Below are 15,894 nucleotides of genomic sequence, written 5' to 3'. Positions count from 1 at the left end.
GAGCGGTGGCATTGCCTCTGGATGAACAGGACCCCGTGGTGTGGTGGAGGGCTGAATGAACAGTAGACGGTGGAGGGGTGCCCGTGGAGGGGTGGATGAACAGGACCCCGTGGTGTGGAGGGCAGGATGAACAGTAGACGATGGAGGGTGCCCGTGGAGGGGTGGTTGAATAGGACCCCGTGGTGTGGAGGGCTGGATGAACAGTAGACGGTGGAGGGGTGGTTGAACAGTAGCCAGTGGAGTAGCGTGCGGTGGAGGCTGGATGAACAGGAGCCCGTGGAGGCTGGAGGAGGACGACGGTGGATGAACAGTAGCTCATGGAGGCTGGAGGGGGTCGACGATGGAGATGAATAGTATCCATGGATTCCCGTTTTGCGGTACGCCACACCCCTCCCGATGAACAGGACCCCCGTTTCGACCGTAGCGCTCGAACACAAGTCCGTTTCCTCTGTTTTGCGGTATGCCACACCCCTCCCGATCAACAGGACTCCCGTTTCGACCGTAGGAGGTCCGTTTCCTCCGTTTTGCGGTACGCCACACCCCTCCCGATCAACAGGACCCCCGTTTCGACTGTAGGAGGTCCGTTTCCTCCATTGTGCGGTACGCCAGGCCTTGTTTCCATCGCCTCTTCCATCCATGCCCTCCCTATGAACACGACCACGCATTCTGTTCCGACCCATGAACACGACGACGACGCTGTTTCTCCGTTCCGACCCAACCATGTACACCGCCCTCGCCGTACGTATGCGCGAGTAGGCGTTCGAGACCCTGCCCGTATGTACACATACGTGGCCGTGTTTTCTTTCTTGCACCCTGGCCGCTGTACGTACGTGTACATGCTACGTGCGCGCCTCTACTACGACACGTGCACGCCTCTACTACGACACATCTGCCCCTCTACATCGACCAGTATGTACGTACACGTTCGCGACCAGAATGACAACGCTACGTACGCTTCGACCAGGTGGGTCCCGACTGTCAGGCACTTAGTTGCCTGTGAAGATGTAGCTGGTGGGTCCCAGCAGTCATGGGGCGAATCGTTTTTTTGCCCGGACGCACTTCCTTGCTTGTGAAGATGTAGCCGGTGGGTCCCAGCAGTCAGGGGGCGGTGGGTCCCAGCAATCAGGGGGCTGAATCATTTTGGTTTTCTTTTTTTTTGTCCGGACGCACTTCCTTGAGTGCGAAGATGTAGCTGGTGGGTCCCAACAGTCAGGGGGGCGAATCATTTTTTTGCCCGGACGCACTTCCTTGCGTGTGAAGGTGTAGCTGGTGGGTCCCAGTAGTCAGGGGGGAAACGTTTTTTCGTGAAATACGGTGGCCCGTCCGGTGGGTCCCTGTTGTCAGTTGGAGGAATCATTATTTTCTGCATAATAAGGAGGCACTTCCTTGCTGCCGCCATGGACCCAGCTGTCAGCCTCTCCACATACAGTCCACGTCCGATGGAAGTCGTTCCTTGACCACGTTGACCACGCCGCGCCGAGAGCACCAGGGCGGTGGGCGACGGCGAGGCCTGGGAAGGGAACGACGGGGAGCCGGGGAAGACGCGGCAATGGAAGCCCGCACGCGCGCGGAGAGGAGTACGAGGGTTCACTGGTTCGGCTGTGGTGTGAGGTTGCCGTCGCCGCAGGGCCTGGCCAGCGGTGGGAATAGTAGGGGGCGGTGAGGCCTCCGCGGCAGCACAGCCGGCCACGGGAGGCAGGAGCATGCGGCACGACCGGTGCTGCTTTGGGTGGCTGGAGCAAGAAGACCAGAGGTTGAAGAAGCACTACGGCCGTTGGATGGACATCGTACGGTCAGTGGAGCTAGAATTGTTCATATTGACTAAAGTCGACAAAGGCCCCCATCCTAGTCAACTTAGTAGGCCCACAAGTCAGCCTCCAACCATGGTGGGTCCCGGCTAGCAGGGGAAGTATTCATTTTTTTGTGCGTAATAAGGAGGCACTTCCGGTGGGTCCGAGCTGACAGCGGGGGGAACGTTTTTTTTTGCGAAATACGCTGGCCCGTCCGGTGGGTTCGAGCAGTCAGGGGGGAAACATTTTTTTTCGCGAAACAAGGTGGCCCGTCCAGTGGGTCCCTGCTGTAAGGTGGAGGAATAATTATTTTGCGCGTAATAAGGAGGCACTTCCTTGCGGCCGCTTGGACCCAGCTGTCAGCCTCTCCATGTACAATACTCTTCCAATGAAAGTCGGTCGTTGACCACATTGACCACGCCGCGCCGAGAGCACCAGGGTGGTGGTCTAGACGACGATGAGGCCTAGGAAGGGGACGACGCGGAGCCGGGGAAGACACAGCAGTGGAAGCCTGCGTGGAGAGGAGTACGAGGGTTCACTGGTTTGGCTGCGGTGTGAGGCTGCCGTCGCCACAGAATAACAGGGGGTGTGGGTGAGTAGAGGGATGGCCTGGCCAGTGGTGGGAGTAGTAGGGGGCGGTGAGGCCTCCACCGCATCGCAGCCGGCCATGGGAGGCAGGAGCACGAGGCACGACCGGCGCTGGTTTGGGTGGCTGGAGCAACAAGACCAGAGGTTGAAGAAGCACTACGGCCGTTGGATGGACATCGTACGGTCATTGGAGCTAGAATCGTTCATATTGACTAAGTTGACAAAGCCCTCCGTCCTCGTCAACTTAGTAGGCCCACAAGTCAGCCTGCCACTATACTGGGTCCCAGCTAACAGGGGGAGTATTCATTTTTTTTGTGCGTAATAAGGAGGCACTTCCTTGCGTGCGAAGATATAGTTGGTGGGTCCGAGCTGTCAGCGGCGGTAACGTTTTTTTTTGCGAAATACAGAGGCCCTTTCGGTGGGTCCCAGATGTCAGGCGGAGGAATCATTATTTTGTGCGTAATAAGGAGGCATTTCCTTGCGTTCGGCCATGGACCCAACTGTCGGCCTCTCCACCTAAAGTCCACATCAAATGCATGTCGGTCGTTGACCACGTTGACCAGGCCGCGCCGGGAGCACCAGGGCGGTGGACGAAGGCGAGGCCTAGGAAGGGAACGACACAGAGGCAGGGAAGAGTCGGCAATTGTTTCCCACGCGGAAGGGAGTACGACTGTACGAGGGTTTACTGGTTCGTCTGCCATCGCCGGAGAATAACAGCAGGTGTGGGTGAGTAGAGGGATGGCTAGGCCAACGATGGGAGTACAGTGGGGTGGTGAGGCCTGCGCGGCAGCAGAGCCGGCCGCGAGGAGGAGGGAGCAGGCAGTCCCGCCGGCGCCTGTTTGAGCGGCTGGAGAAGGAAGAGCAGAGATTGAAGAAGCACGATGGCCGTTGGATGGCCATCCAACAGTCACTGCTTGTGCGTCAACCTTTTTTAGGAAAGCCTCAAATCTGTGGGAAACAGCATACAGCCCATCAGCCATTATTTCTAATAATTTACAGCCCATTTGCTAATTATTAAGGTTGTTTTTGGAGCCCATATTCTTTTTGTTAGCATTATAGCCCATATTGTGGCCACGGTTAAAAAATTATACGAAATTTTGCATATTTCGGTGCGGTCCGAACTGTTTTAATCCCGAAATTTTGACTCACATTCAAACTAATTTAAAAATAAATGTATATCAATATAAAATCCAACAAATTCTCCATGCATAAAAATTAATGTAATTTAAAATCTCGAAATGAAAAAAAAAGATATTTGAAACTAATTGCCGGTTTGATGTGTTTTAAAAATGTACAACCCATTTCTCATTACTGATGGGTCATTTTCTCGGCCAGCCGAATGAAAGCTATCCTCGTCTTGAAAGATTTGCAGCCCAACAGGCCAGACAAAGCGACTTGCTTGGCAAATCACAAAAATAAACTGGGGCGTGGCCATCGACCCAGCTGTCAGCCTCTCCATGTACAGTACTCTTCCGATGGAAATCGTTCCTTGACCATGTTGATCACCACGCCACGCGGAGAGCACCACGGCGGTGGACGATGGCGAGGCCTAGGAAGGGAACGATGCGGCAGTGGAAGCCCGCGCGGAGAGGAGTACGAGGGTTCACTGGTTCGGCTGCGGTGTGAGGCTGCCGTCGCCGCAGGGTCTGGCCAGCGGTGGAAATAGTAGGGGGCGGTGAGGCCTCCGCGGCAGCACAGTCGGCCACGAGAGGCAGGAGCATGCGGCACGACCGGCGCTGCTTTGGGCGGCTGGGGCAAGAAGACCAGAGGTTGAAGAAGCACTACGGCCGTTGGATGGACATCATTGACCACGCCGCTCCGAGAGCACCAGGGCGCTGGACGACGGCGAGGCCTATGAAGGGAATGACACGGAGCCGGGGAAGACATGGCAGTGGCTGCCCACGCGGTGGAGAGTACGAGGGTTGACTGGTTCGGCTGCCGTCGCCGGAAAATAACAGGAGGTGTGGGTGAGTAGAGGGATAGAGGCCAGGGATGCGAGTATGATGGGGCCATGAGGCCTTCCCGGCAGCACTGTCGGCCACGGGAGGCGGGAGCAGGCGGTTCCGACGGCACTGGTTTGGGCGGCTGGGGCAGGAGGATCAGAGACTAAACAAGCACGATTGCCGTTAGATTGACATCTAATGGTCTGACACTGGTAGAGTCGATTGTTGACTAAGTTTCTTTTTTGAGAAACCTTGTGTACGCATGAACTTAGTAGGCCCACAAGTTAGGCTCCAAATCTGTGGCAGACAACATAAAGCCTATTTGCTATTTCTTATAATTTGCAGCCCATTTGCTAATTCTTAAGTAATTTATTACAGCCCATTTTCTGCCTAGGACCACGGTCAAAAAGTCTAACCTTATTTTGCATATTTCGGTGGAGTCCGAACTGCTGTAATCCCGAAATGATAAACATTTTTTTAAGAACTTATTGATTTGCCAAAAAATCGTTTTGTTTTTGTAAGCAAAAAGACGTGGGACAAATTTAGTTGGTTTAAGGGAAAACCAGTGGTAAAAAAATCAGTGCTGGATGGGAAAAAACAACAAAAATAAGGACGTAAATATGAAAAGGGAATTTTATGTGTTTTCAATATAATGATACGTGTATACGAACTAGTAAAACTATAGGTAGAGCTTAGAAAACGGATGTAGGACAGGCGTTTCAAGAGGAAAATAGAACTGGGCTGTGTGTTTGATTCAGTAAAAAAACTGCCTGCGGATGTTGTAAGACAAAATATAGCTAACGCTGGCGGGCCAGAGGCCAGTAGATACCTGCTGGATCTTTGTGCCCCGTTGTCGTCATGGGCTGGGCCTGTTAAAAACAAAACAACCCTGGCAATCTACAGTCCAGTTGAAACTTGCTCGACCTGAAAAAACAATATACGTGCTCAATAAACGAGAGAATTCTGCAAGTACAGACTAATAACTGGGATGCAGCACGGATATTGTTTTTTTATCGTGATAATAAGTGCATGCACTTGTTTCGAAAAAATTGGAGAACTGGGAATTCGAACGGCGGGTGCTTATGCTACCCATCAAATAAAAATCAGGTGCCTCAAAATTCGTTTCGAAAAAATGATTCAGCTTTATATCCATGCCGACCCTCGGCATCATGGTTGGAAGCAAATGCAAGTTCATACCAAAAGATCGTTAACAACAATACCAACTTGCGGACGACAAGGTAGTACAACTACCAGTACCAAACTAACTTATAATCTTTTTACTCCTGGCCCTAGTGTTCGTCTGGTAGAAAATCTTGCAGAGGACCAGCTCCCGCTCCTTCTCTTGCTCCAGGTCCCCGAGGTGGTACTGGGGCATCACCCAGTTGGTCCTCTGCTGGTCGAAGTTCTTGTTGGTGTGCAGCACCAGAACCCTTTTTGCTGCCCGTTTGCCGACCGTTGACCATCACCGGCAAGGTATTGCCGGTCTTGTGCCACATCACGTGCATGCTGCACTCCGACTGTATCTTGCGACGCGTCCACGCGCCCCTTTTGAAGACCCTGGAATTGCGCTGGAAGAAATGCTTCCTTAGGCCACTCAGTGTGATACTTGCAGTATTATGGAATACAGGTTTTAGTGTACCTAGTTAGCATTTTCATAACATCTTTGGCATGTTGCAGTCACTTGTTTCGCTTTTTATTAAATGTCAAATTGTAATTGCTTCACGAGGTCTGCGTGTAAACAGAAAAATAGAGCTATAACCAAAGGAATATGTTTGTGCAAGTAGACGGCCGATCGGTGTCTTACCTGGAAGTTTCTCAGGTTGGGTGTAACATATGCTGTGCTCACTGTCGATGGTTGGTATGAACAAATCGATGAGAGACTGAAATCTCGCGCTGTCAGCACTCACTTTGGCCTCAAGTTTCTCAGGTTGGGCCAATCCTTCTTCGACTTGCATCGGTAATTCCAGAATACCCGAACATGCCGTCGGGATTCTTGTGTCACCTCACGCAGTGTGTTGTCACGTCAATTCAATTTGTGGACATGATGAATAATTTGACCGACGTATACTAGTACTACTACTTTACTACTTACTAGTCGTATTTAGTGTCACAATTTATACATAGGTTTAACTAACAAGTACGCACTTGAAGCCTAACTGATATATATATATATATATATATATATATATATATATATATATATATATATATATATATATATATATATATATATATATATATATATATGGCTTCTGCACAACATCTCCATCATCGTTATTAGTACATCCTAAGCAGGTGAGTTAGGATGCACTTGATCCCAGGAAGGTATCTATCCTTCAAACTAGAGGAGTGCTTCAAACTAGAGGCATAGCACAGTAATCATCACCGGTGATATGATCGATGATTGGTTGGATGATCGGATAATTGAGCCCGAGGAACAAGGAGTGGTTGCTGAGGTTGTAAACCCGCCTCAAGTTGAATACGCCTGGCCCAATGGAGCTGGGATCTTTCTCGAACACGAAGCAGCCATAGCCATCAATGTCACGAACGCCCCACACATTGTACTGCATGTGGTTTGATGTAATGGTTTGGTCAATTTGGTACGTGCGAATGAGCATCAAATGACCGCCGTCAGCTGAACGAGCGATAAACCACCACCCATCGGCTGGTATGATTCCAGGTCCTGGAAGCATGAAGGCCAGCACATTTGCGTCTGCTGCAACAATTCAAATTGGAGACCAAAAGGACAAAAATAAACAATCATGTTTAGAGTTTGTGTGGAATTAAGATTATTATAACAGTGACACATATCATAGACAGAGAATTGCAATGCCGTGGTCATAATCATACCCCAAGTTAAAAAAATAAGCCAATGGCTTTCATATTCTAGCAATATGTCATGGTTCAAACATCATGTAACAATGAGAGGAAAACAGCTATAACAGCGCCTACTCATATTCTACCATAGCACTTACTACTACTGTTCTCATATCAACTCTAAGCAATAACATGCATTGTTATAAAAATCTTGTAAATGAGAGTAACATATAGCAATCATGATGTTATGCTCATAATATGTATTCTAACAATTATTAGATGCCAATTGTTCTCATATCAACTCTAACAATAACATGTGTGGTCATAAAAATCTAGGAAATGAGAGGAACATCTAGCAATGATGTGGTTATAGACATGTTATGCATTCTAAATTTGTAACAAATGAACAAGCAGTCGTATTCATAAGGTAAAGATGAGAGGAGATACAACAATTACACGACGATAGATTCCACCAGTATAGGTAGCCAAGCTGTGTGTCGACCGCGTAAACGATGCCATCATGCACTATAGCATCAGACAGAAATGTTTCCTCAACAGGATTGATGATGAGACATAACCATGTATGGCGACCGGATTCCAAATAGACTAATCCCTTGTTGAACAAGGCAATGAGCTTGTAATCCATGTCGTCTTCTGATGGTCTGGGCACTTCGCAGATTACAACTTTCTGCAAGCAGAGGTCGAGCCAAAAGCTTGACGCGTCTCGTGCGTAGTAGGCAGGAGTGTCCGGCGGGCCGCGAGGCTCGATGGCGGCGGTATCCAAAGATGGAAGGGTGATCTCTCGCTGGGTGTAGATATCCGATTGGTGGATGAGGATGACCCAGTTGGCCTTCATGCCCGCCCAGTAGTGGCCGCGCATGAAGGGCAGGTGGACTTGTAGTGGTAGCATGTCGAGGGGCACCACGGCAACCTCCGTAGGATCGTCAAGTCGATGTCTGGGCCACCTGTGAGCATCGGGCATCAGCAAGCAGGGTGTCTTGAAAAGAGCCAACCGATTGCAGACGAGTAGACAGTACAAAGACACCGAGCATGCGGCCAGACGGACGGTGCTGAGTAGGTCCATATGACTACAGATCTGCTCCAAGAGAACATCAGGGAGGGAATTCCAATCACGGCTCTGCGTGTCAGTCGATTCTGCCATTGGGGTTTTCAGTGCTTGCAAGCCAGCGGGTAAGTGGATTCGGGAGGGCGAGCGAACAAGCTTCTCTGACGCCCTACATGTTTTCGCAGGGCACCGCCGACGTTCCATGCACTCTCCTGCACTTCGTGGGCGGCGAGTTGATCGATGTCGCCAAGGGCAGAATCGTTCAACCAGGCAACCCCGTGTTCCATGGTAATCCGATGCCACCCACCGCGTATAGGGTTGAACTGGTTCGGGTGCAGCCAGGCTGCGACGAGCTGTTACATCCGATTTGACCACTTGGGCCGACGAAGATGATGTGATGACCATCATCGCCTGCGTAAGCTGGCCCCTGCTTTGGCCGAAGAGCCAAATTCGTTTGGGGGCGAGGGACACCACCCCACAGACAACACCTCCAGTCGTGCCGGCGCCAAGCCATGGCTAGACCGCCGCAACGCTACCGGACATCCCTATGGCACAGGCTCCGAACACGCATATAGCACAGGATCCGGACGACAACCACAACGACGACGGTACATTTACCAACGTTGATAAGTACTTTGCCGAACATGGGTACGGTGACGAATACTTCGGGCCTCCTTCTCAAGAACCCAACCCTGAAAAAGACGACCGCGATCATGCTGGTACCGCGGAGAAACCAAATTGCAATAGGCGTCGTCTGGCGTTCAGTTCTCAGGAGACGCCTCCAGCTGCCGACTTCACCGAGCCTCAGATAGCCGAGGTGTGAAATATTATCAGCCCCAACACACTCAAGAAGGCGGTCTGTGAGCAGAACTCGGTTCCAGTACAACAGAAGAAGAAGGGACGGAAAAGAAAGAGTAACAAGGGTGCGAGCCAGCCGGCACCGAGTACGATCCGTGCTCAGGACGGGCCACCTTCACCTAAGGATATCTTGAGGAGGGTGCATGTGGCGGGTATGTCAAGGATACCGACTAATATGCTCAATGCTGCAACCGGTGCTATGCGGAGTCTGCATGACAATGTTCTTTCTTTGGAGAAGCGGCGTCTCAGAGAGAATGATGTGGCCTACCCGGTTTTCGTGGCCAAGGTGCCAGAGGGCAAGGGCTTTGTGGATAACGTCATCGGGGGTACGATCGTCCTGCAGTTTTATGACATCTTCGCTATGTTTAAACTTCATCCGCTGCACTACACCTTCGTTCGGCTATTTTCACTAAGTATGGAGATGCAGATCATTAGAGACAAGACCCCGAACATCGTGATAGTCGACCCCTTCTACATGCGTGCCAAGATCTTGGCGATGCTGGGGACCGGCAAGTCACGAGTTCTTACCTCAAATGCGTCATTCTGGCAAACCCAGATAAGGATAACTTCCCCGTGCCTTACTTTCCCGAGTAAGTCATCCCCTCACCGCCCCGTAACATATGATTTCTTATATTTCGATCATTTTTTCCTAACATTCCATGTTTTGTGCAGTGACACACGTTGCACACTCATCCTCTTAAGCCCGAAATATTCCATGGCCACGTATTTCGACTCGGACCGTCAGTCGAAGAAAGACTACACAAATATCAAGAAAGTTCTTGATGATGTTCTCCCCGGCTACACCAAATCTGGAGGCACCTTCACCAGGCCAGTTTGTAGGTACCACAATACGACGTTCTGCTGCGTCAACCAGCCGCCTGGCGGTCAGAAGGATGCCTACTGCGCCCTCTATCACATGCGGGCGATCGTACGGGACCATAATCACCTTCTGCTACCAAATAATCTCAAAGATTGGGCCGCGAGCTTGTTGGCAATCCAGGACGCGCACATCAGACAAGAATTCTTTCGCATCCAGTCGAAGTTTGCGGAAATCATCTATCAAGATGTCCTTGTACCTCGGGGCAGTTCTACCTCAGATATCAACCGTCCAACAGTGAGATAGACACAATGCTACAAATGCAGGCTGACAACGACCGCGATTTCATGACCATCACGAGTGACAGCGGCTTCATCCACGCTCTGGTCCCTTGAGTCGAGTCGAAAGTAGTGATGCTATGTGTAGTTCTGAAACATCGATTGGCTCATGTTGTAATTAAACTTTAATGAACTTGTATGTCTCTTTGGTTTGGACAGTCGTTCAACTTATATGTAATCGATGCTATTTATTAGTAGGACCATGAATCGTGCTATTAATGTGTTGCTTTTCTCTTCCGATCCGTTTGTTGCATACTTATATATTGCTTATGTATTGTCTGTGAATTGTTACTATCATTTTGTTTGGCTAGTGCATAGAGATGCCGTCGTATGTCGTGTACAAGGGTAAGGTTCCCGGAGTCTACGACGACTAGGAGGAGTGTCGGAGACAGGTTCACCGTTTCAGCGGTAACAGTTACAAAGGGTATACCACTAGGGCGGAGGCGGAAACTAGATACGCGCGCTATCTAGTGGGAGAGAGGAGGGAGCGGAGGAGGAACCAGATGAAGACCAGTTTCATCGCGACCGCGGCTCTCTTCTATGTGATGGTAGTTTAGATGATCGATATCGACTTTGTAATGTGATGACAAACTCGCTACTCGCGATCTCAAGACTTGTAATGTTCTAACTCTGTTTGGTATTTTAAATTCGGAGACTAATTTGATGAATTGTATTCGGACACTAATCTTTTATTGTATTCGATAAATCTGTTGTTTATATGTTATGCTCTCTATATTATGTGCAGTAATATGTTTTGTAACCTGTGCAAATATCAAAAAAGAAAAAAAATCCCTAATATTCATACTAGTGGCGCACCACTCAGCACACTAATGGCGCACTGCAAAAAGGACTCTAATGGCGCATCATCCACTAGTGCGCCATTAGTATGCCAAAGCACATGGGTAAATATGGCCCCCTGGGAGGCATACTAATGGCGCACCGTGGGCTATACTAATGGCGCACTGCATGGTGCGTCATTAGTATACCAGATACTAATGACGCACCACAGGTGCGCCATTAGTAAAAAATACTAATGGTGTGATACTAGTGGCGCACCTATAGTGCGCCATTAGTAGGCAAAACAGGTGCGCCACTAGTAGGCCTTTTCCTAGTAGTGGGTTGAGTTACAACTTCCTGCACCATGAATTCATGATATCATGTGCGATCTGCTTGCCTTATCAGAATGTGATCATGAAAATAAATTTCGAAAGAAAGCTCGCAAACTACATCATGAAAGTGATCCTTTGATGTATCTGTTGCTGTGTTACATCAATGGAAAAAATATTAAGGTTCTCAGTTTAAAAATTTATGTTTTCCTTGATCCATGAGTAGCCTATTTGTATGGGCTAAATCCGGGGACATGCTCACTTTTGTTTATAACTTAATAAAATTTTCCCTCACGAGGCAACCTAATGAATCTTTTGTACTAACTGCCAGATGTTTCCAAATAAGCCTTAACTAACTCCGAAAAAACTCAAATTTGTGTATATATATTAACAGTGAATCTAATGAATTTTGATTTGCTTGTTAAACTTTTCTCTGCCTTTCAACGTCATTAGGGGAGATGTGTATGGACCATGAGTGTCTCCTACTTCTGTTAGAAAGGTAGACATGATCAATAATTCTGATCATAAAACCATCTAACCATATATATGCCATGCTTGATGTGGTTGATTCGTCAAATTGTCATACCTGTTTAGGGAAAAATAACTAACGGGTAAAGTAGCACTTGATGCACTTCATGGGAACTTAATATTAAGCAAACTGATTAAGCAGAAATCTGGTATTGTTATATACTTATGAACTTACCATTCTGTTATGGTTTTCCTTGTTTTTCTTGCAGGTGGAGATGGAATTCTAGCAGCACCTTCCTTTTTTCCTGATGGACATGGAATTTTAGCAGCACCAAATCATACAATCATCAATAGTAATGAAAAAACTCAAGACTCGGGTCATAGTTGCAGCCTGCTGTCCAGTTCCCCGATTGAGGATTCTCCTCTTTATATGCTTGATACTCCTCATGGATCAAGGAATTAGTTGATCTTACTGACATGGATCAGATTGATGACGTACGTACCAATGTTACTACCTAGGAAGAATGTCACTCTTGCACATGATCTTGATGGTAAGTTGTTAAATGCTTTTTTCTCCTGTAGGTTTGTTTTCATGCACTTAAGATTATTGACATGCTCATTTTCTGTTGCATTGGCACCCTTATCCATTCATCAAGGTATGACCACGGCGCGGACTTTTCATTCCGTATGCGATGTGGATAAGAAGAGTACACTGTCTACATGAAGAAGAGACCACATGTGGACGCCTTCCTTGAAGAGGCAGCTCATATGTTTGAGCTTGTTGTCTTTATGGCTAGCATAAGTTCTTATGCAAACCAACTGATTAATGCACTAGATCCTGAGAACAGACTGATATCATGGTGTTTTTTTCCATGAGTCATGCGTCTGGTAGATGGAAGCTATCAGAAGGATCTGACCATTATTAAAGCTGATCTTGCAAAGCTTGCGATAGTTGACTATACCCCAGAGGTAATTTACTCTGAAACTCAAGTATGGAGGTCGTTATTAATAGTTATGATTTTAGTGTTATTGACTACCATATTGTTGAGATGAATTTGAAAACTTCTAATTTATGATTTTGAGAAATTGCCATGACCGATCGATGACTGAAACCCTTTTTTTCACATGTGACGCAGGTTTTCCAGCAACAGGTGAATAATGGGATACCCATAAAGAGTTGGTCAAGTGACCCATCTGATATTTCTCTGCTTGAGCTGATCCCCTTCTTGGAAACAATTGCTGACGCAGATGATGTCGGGCCGATCATTGCAAACAAATTTGCCAGTTAAAGATTGGATATACTTAGGTTGCAAACATTTGCTGCAGCTAGTTATTTAATTTTCTCAACAAAGCATCTTTCCATAATGGAACAGAAAATTCGGGGCAATAACTAGACACCTATGTTGCTTTGACTTTGATTCCCTAGAGTTTGGTGCAGGCGTGAGGCAGTGCATAGATTCGTAAGCTCGATCGTAGGTCATAGGAGGCAAGAAGATTGCGGCAGTCGACAACATGTTGCATTAGCTGTAGAACGCCCCCCTATTTATATTCCTGGCTAGAACACAATTTTCAAATCTATGTTTTCTCTTCGTGTACACACTCCCACCTTCCTCTCCATATCAGCAGGAAAAACAAATCATCCCAGGGGGTCCCTGCCAAGCATCCCCCCTTCTACACTCCAGAAACCAGGTTTGCTTTCATCTACCTTCCTTTAATATATGTTGCTCATCCCGTTTCTGCTTGCCCATCTTGTTAATCTTGTTGACAACTAGGGTAAGATCGAAAAGGATGTATGGGAGAAACATCGCCCATTCCTGCTGACAAAACCAGAGAGAGAAAAATGGATCTACCTGATGAAATAGCAGAAGATTCGATTGATAGTGAGAGGACAGTAAGCAATGATTCTGTGGGGATCGCATACTGTGGCAGCCAAGCTGAAGATGACGACCTGGAAGCAGATTCTGCTATGGTATTACCTTCTATCGGACGGAAGAAAGCAAGATCTGACGGGCATGGTTAATACCGATGGCCATGAGACTGATTTTGCCTCCCATGCTGGGAGGGTTGTTGTCAGCCCAGAATCTTTACCAGTAGCACAACCCGGAGACTATGTAGATATACCTCTCCCTATGTGGCTAAAGGATATAGATTCAGGAGCAGGAATGTGGACGGATGTTAAACAATTTCGAAAAGATGGGAAGCAGTATGACAAGGTTAGTGTACTCATGTTCTTCTGTGCTCTTTCCACTAACAATTTTTGTTGTGTGCTAATCCCTAATCATCTCATAGCATATGGAGTGTTTACGTGCATTCAGACCAAATGATAAATTATTAAGATTCACAAAAATGTGTTTTAATAGAGTTATCTTATTAATTTTTGATCTTTTGCGTCCAAATAATATTCTGCATATGTGAAACAAGACATGGGGCACATTGATATCATGCTATTATAGAATTCTCTTATGTACTGAATGGTTAAAACAATTAAAACCCACTCGACCAATCATGTGACGTTTCACAATCTGATGCCATAATTTCAAAAAAAGTGCTTATACCACTTTTTAATAATAAAAAGTGGGTATACCATGAATTTACTTTACACTCTTTTTTCAGATAGAGTGTAATTTATATTCGAGGAAAATGCTAATAATACAACCCAACACTAGACAACCCATGAGTTGCAAAGTAGGAAGGTGAGCCCTTTACCCGCAACACACACATGTGGCATCATGCAAATTTTCTAAAAAAACCCGACAAATAAAGTCTGGAAGAAAACATCCAGACCAGACCTTTATATTAGTCCAGGGTTCGAACGTATTAGAGCATAAGGTAGTAGTATGGAACAAGTCTTACTTATTCCGCAGCTTCCGCAGTTTCCCGATCGCCAACAAGAGTATGTCGTTAAGGTCCATGTTTTGTCGTTGTCTACGAGCAAGCATATGCTGGGAGAGAAACCATGTGAAGCTAGTGGACTTGAACAATCGCATGTCTCTACCACATCAAATGATGATCTTCATAGTGGTGATTATAGGATTTTTGCACTAGTAGAAAACAGGGCTTTGATCGGGCATGGCAAGCCCATTAGTCCCAGTTCAGTCACGAATCGGGACCAATGGGAGCATTCGTCCCGGTTCGTGAGCCCAGGGGGCCGGCCAGGGCCTCGTGGGCATTGGTCCCGGTTCGTATGGACTCATTTGTCCTGGTTCTAGGCACGAATCGGGACCAATGGGCCTTGCTCCTGGCCCATAACCATTGGTCTCGGTTCTTGGCTTGAACCGGGACAGAAGACTGGGCTTTAGACCCGGTTCCAGCCACGAACCGGGACAAATGAGTTGCCTATATATACCCCATCGCTGCATCAGAGCACTCCACAGTGCTTTGTTTTTTCTGGCCGGCGAGGAGAGAGCATTTGGATGCTCTAGATCATCTCCTATGCACATGAGTTGTTCGATGAAATGCCCGAGCCACACTAGTTAAGCTTTCTCCCCTCGAAGCTCGACCTCCAAGCTCCATTTTCCCCGAGATTTGCATACGTTTAGCGGTCCATCATGTCCCGTCGCCGTCTTCACCATCGTCGATCGCCCGCACCGATCTTGTCGCCGGCACCACTGTGGTGAGCCTCTTGTTCTTATCTTCTTTCTGAAAAAGAAAGTAATTCTTACTTTAGATAGATACTTGTCTAATTTTCTAACTTTTATTATTGCTTGTTATTATATAGTGCAATGGTTTTGGTATCCGCCCCCGTTGGCCCTCGTCCTGTCTATGATTCAGATGTGGTATATATTATCTTTTTATAACTATTTGGTTCATTTATTGTTTATGACAATTATGCCGACCAATGTGACATAGATTTTATTTATGTAGGAGGTAGTTGAACCGGAAATTCCAACCGACCCTATTGTCGAGAGATTAAATTTAGTTGAAGAAGAAAACAATTACTTGATGGAAAAAATAAAAAAATGAGGAGGAGAAGATGATATTGGAGTTGCATGTTGCGGATGTCGTCGATGATCACAAGATCAAGATGGATGCAATGCGGTTGAAGATTAGAAAGATTAGAAAATATGTCATTTATACCGAGGCTTGGTATCATTATGCCGTTG

At 47.3% G+C, this 15,894-nt stretch overlaps 1 pseudogene; it reads left to right on the top strand.

Annotated features, from left to right (window-relative positions):
• The first annotated feature begins 12,281 nt into the window (after window positions 1-12,281).
• LOC119356057 lies at window positions 12,282-13,080 on the top strand (annotated as a pseudogene).
• The last annotated feature ends 2,814 nt before the right edge of the window (window positions 13,081-15,894 follow it).

The sequence above is a fragment of the Triticum dicoccoides genome, chromosome 1A (genome assembly GCF_002162155.2).
Source record: "Triticum dicoccoides isolate Atlit2015 ecotype Zavitan chromosome 1A, WEW_v2.0, whole genome shotgun sequence".
Taxonomy (NCBI): domain Eukaryota; kingdom Viridiplantae; phylum Streptophyta; class Magnoliopsida; order Poales; family Poaceae; genus Triticum; species Triticum dicoccoides.
This window is presented reverse-complemented; position numbering and strand designations above follow the sequence as displayed.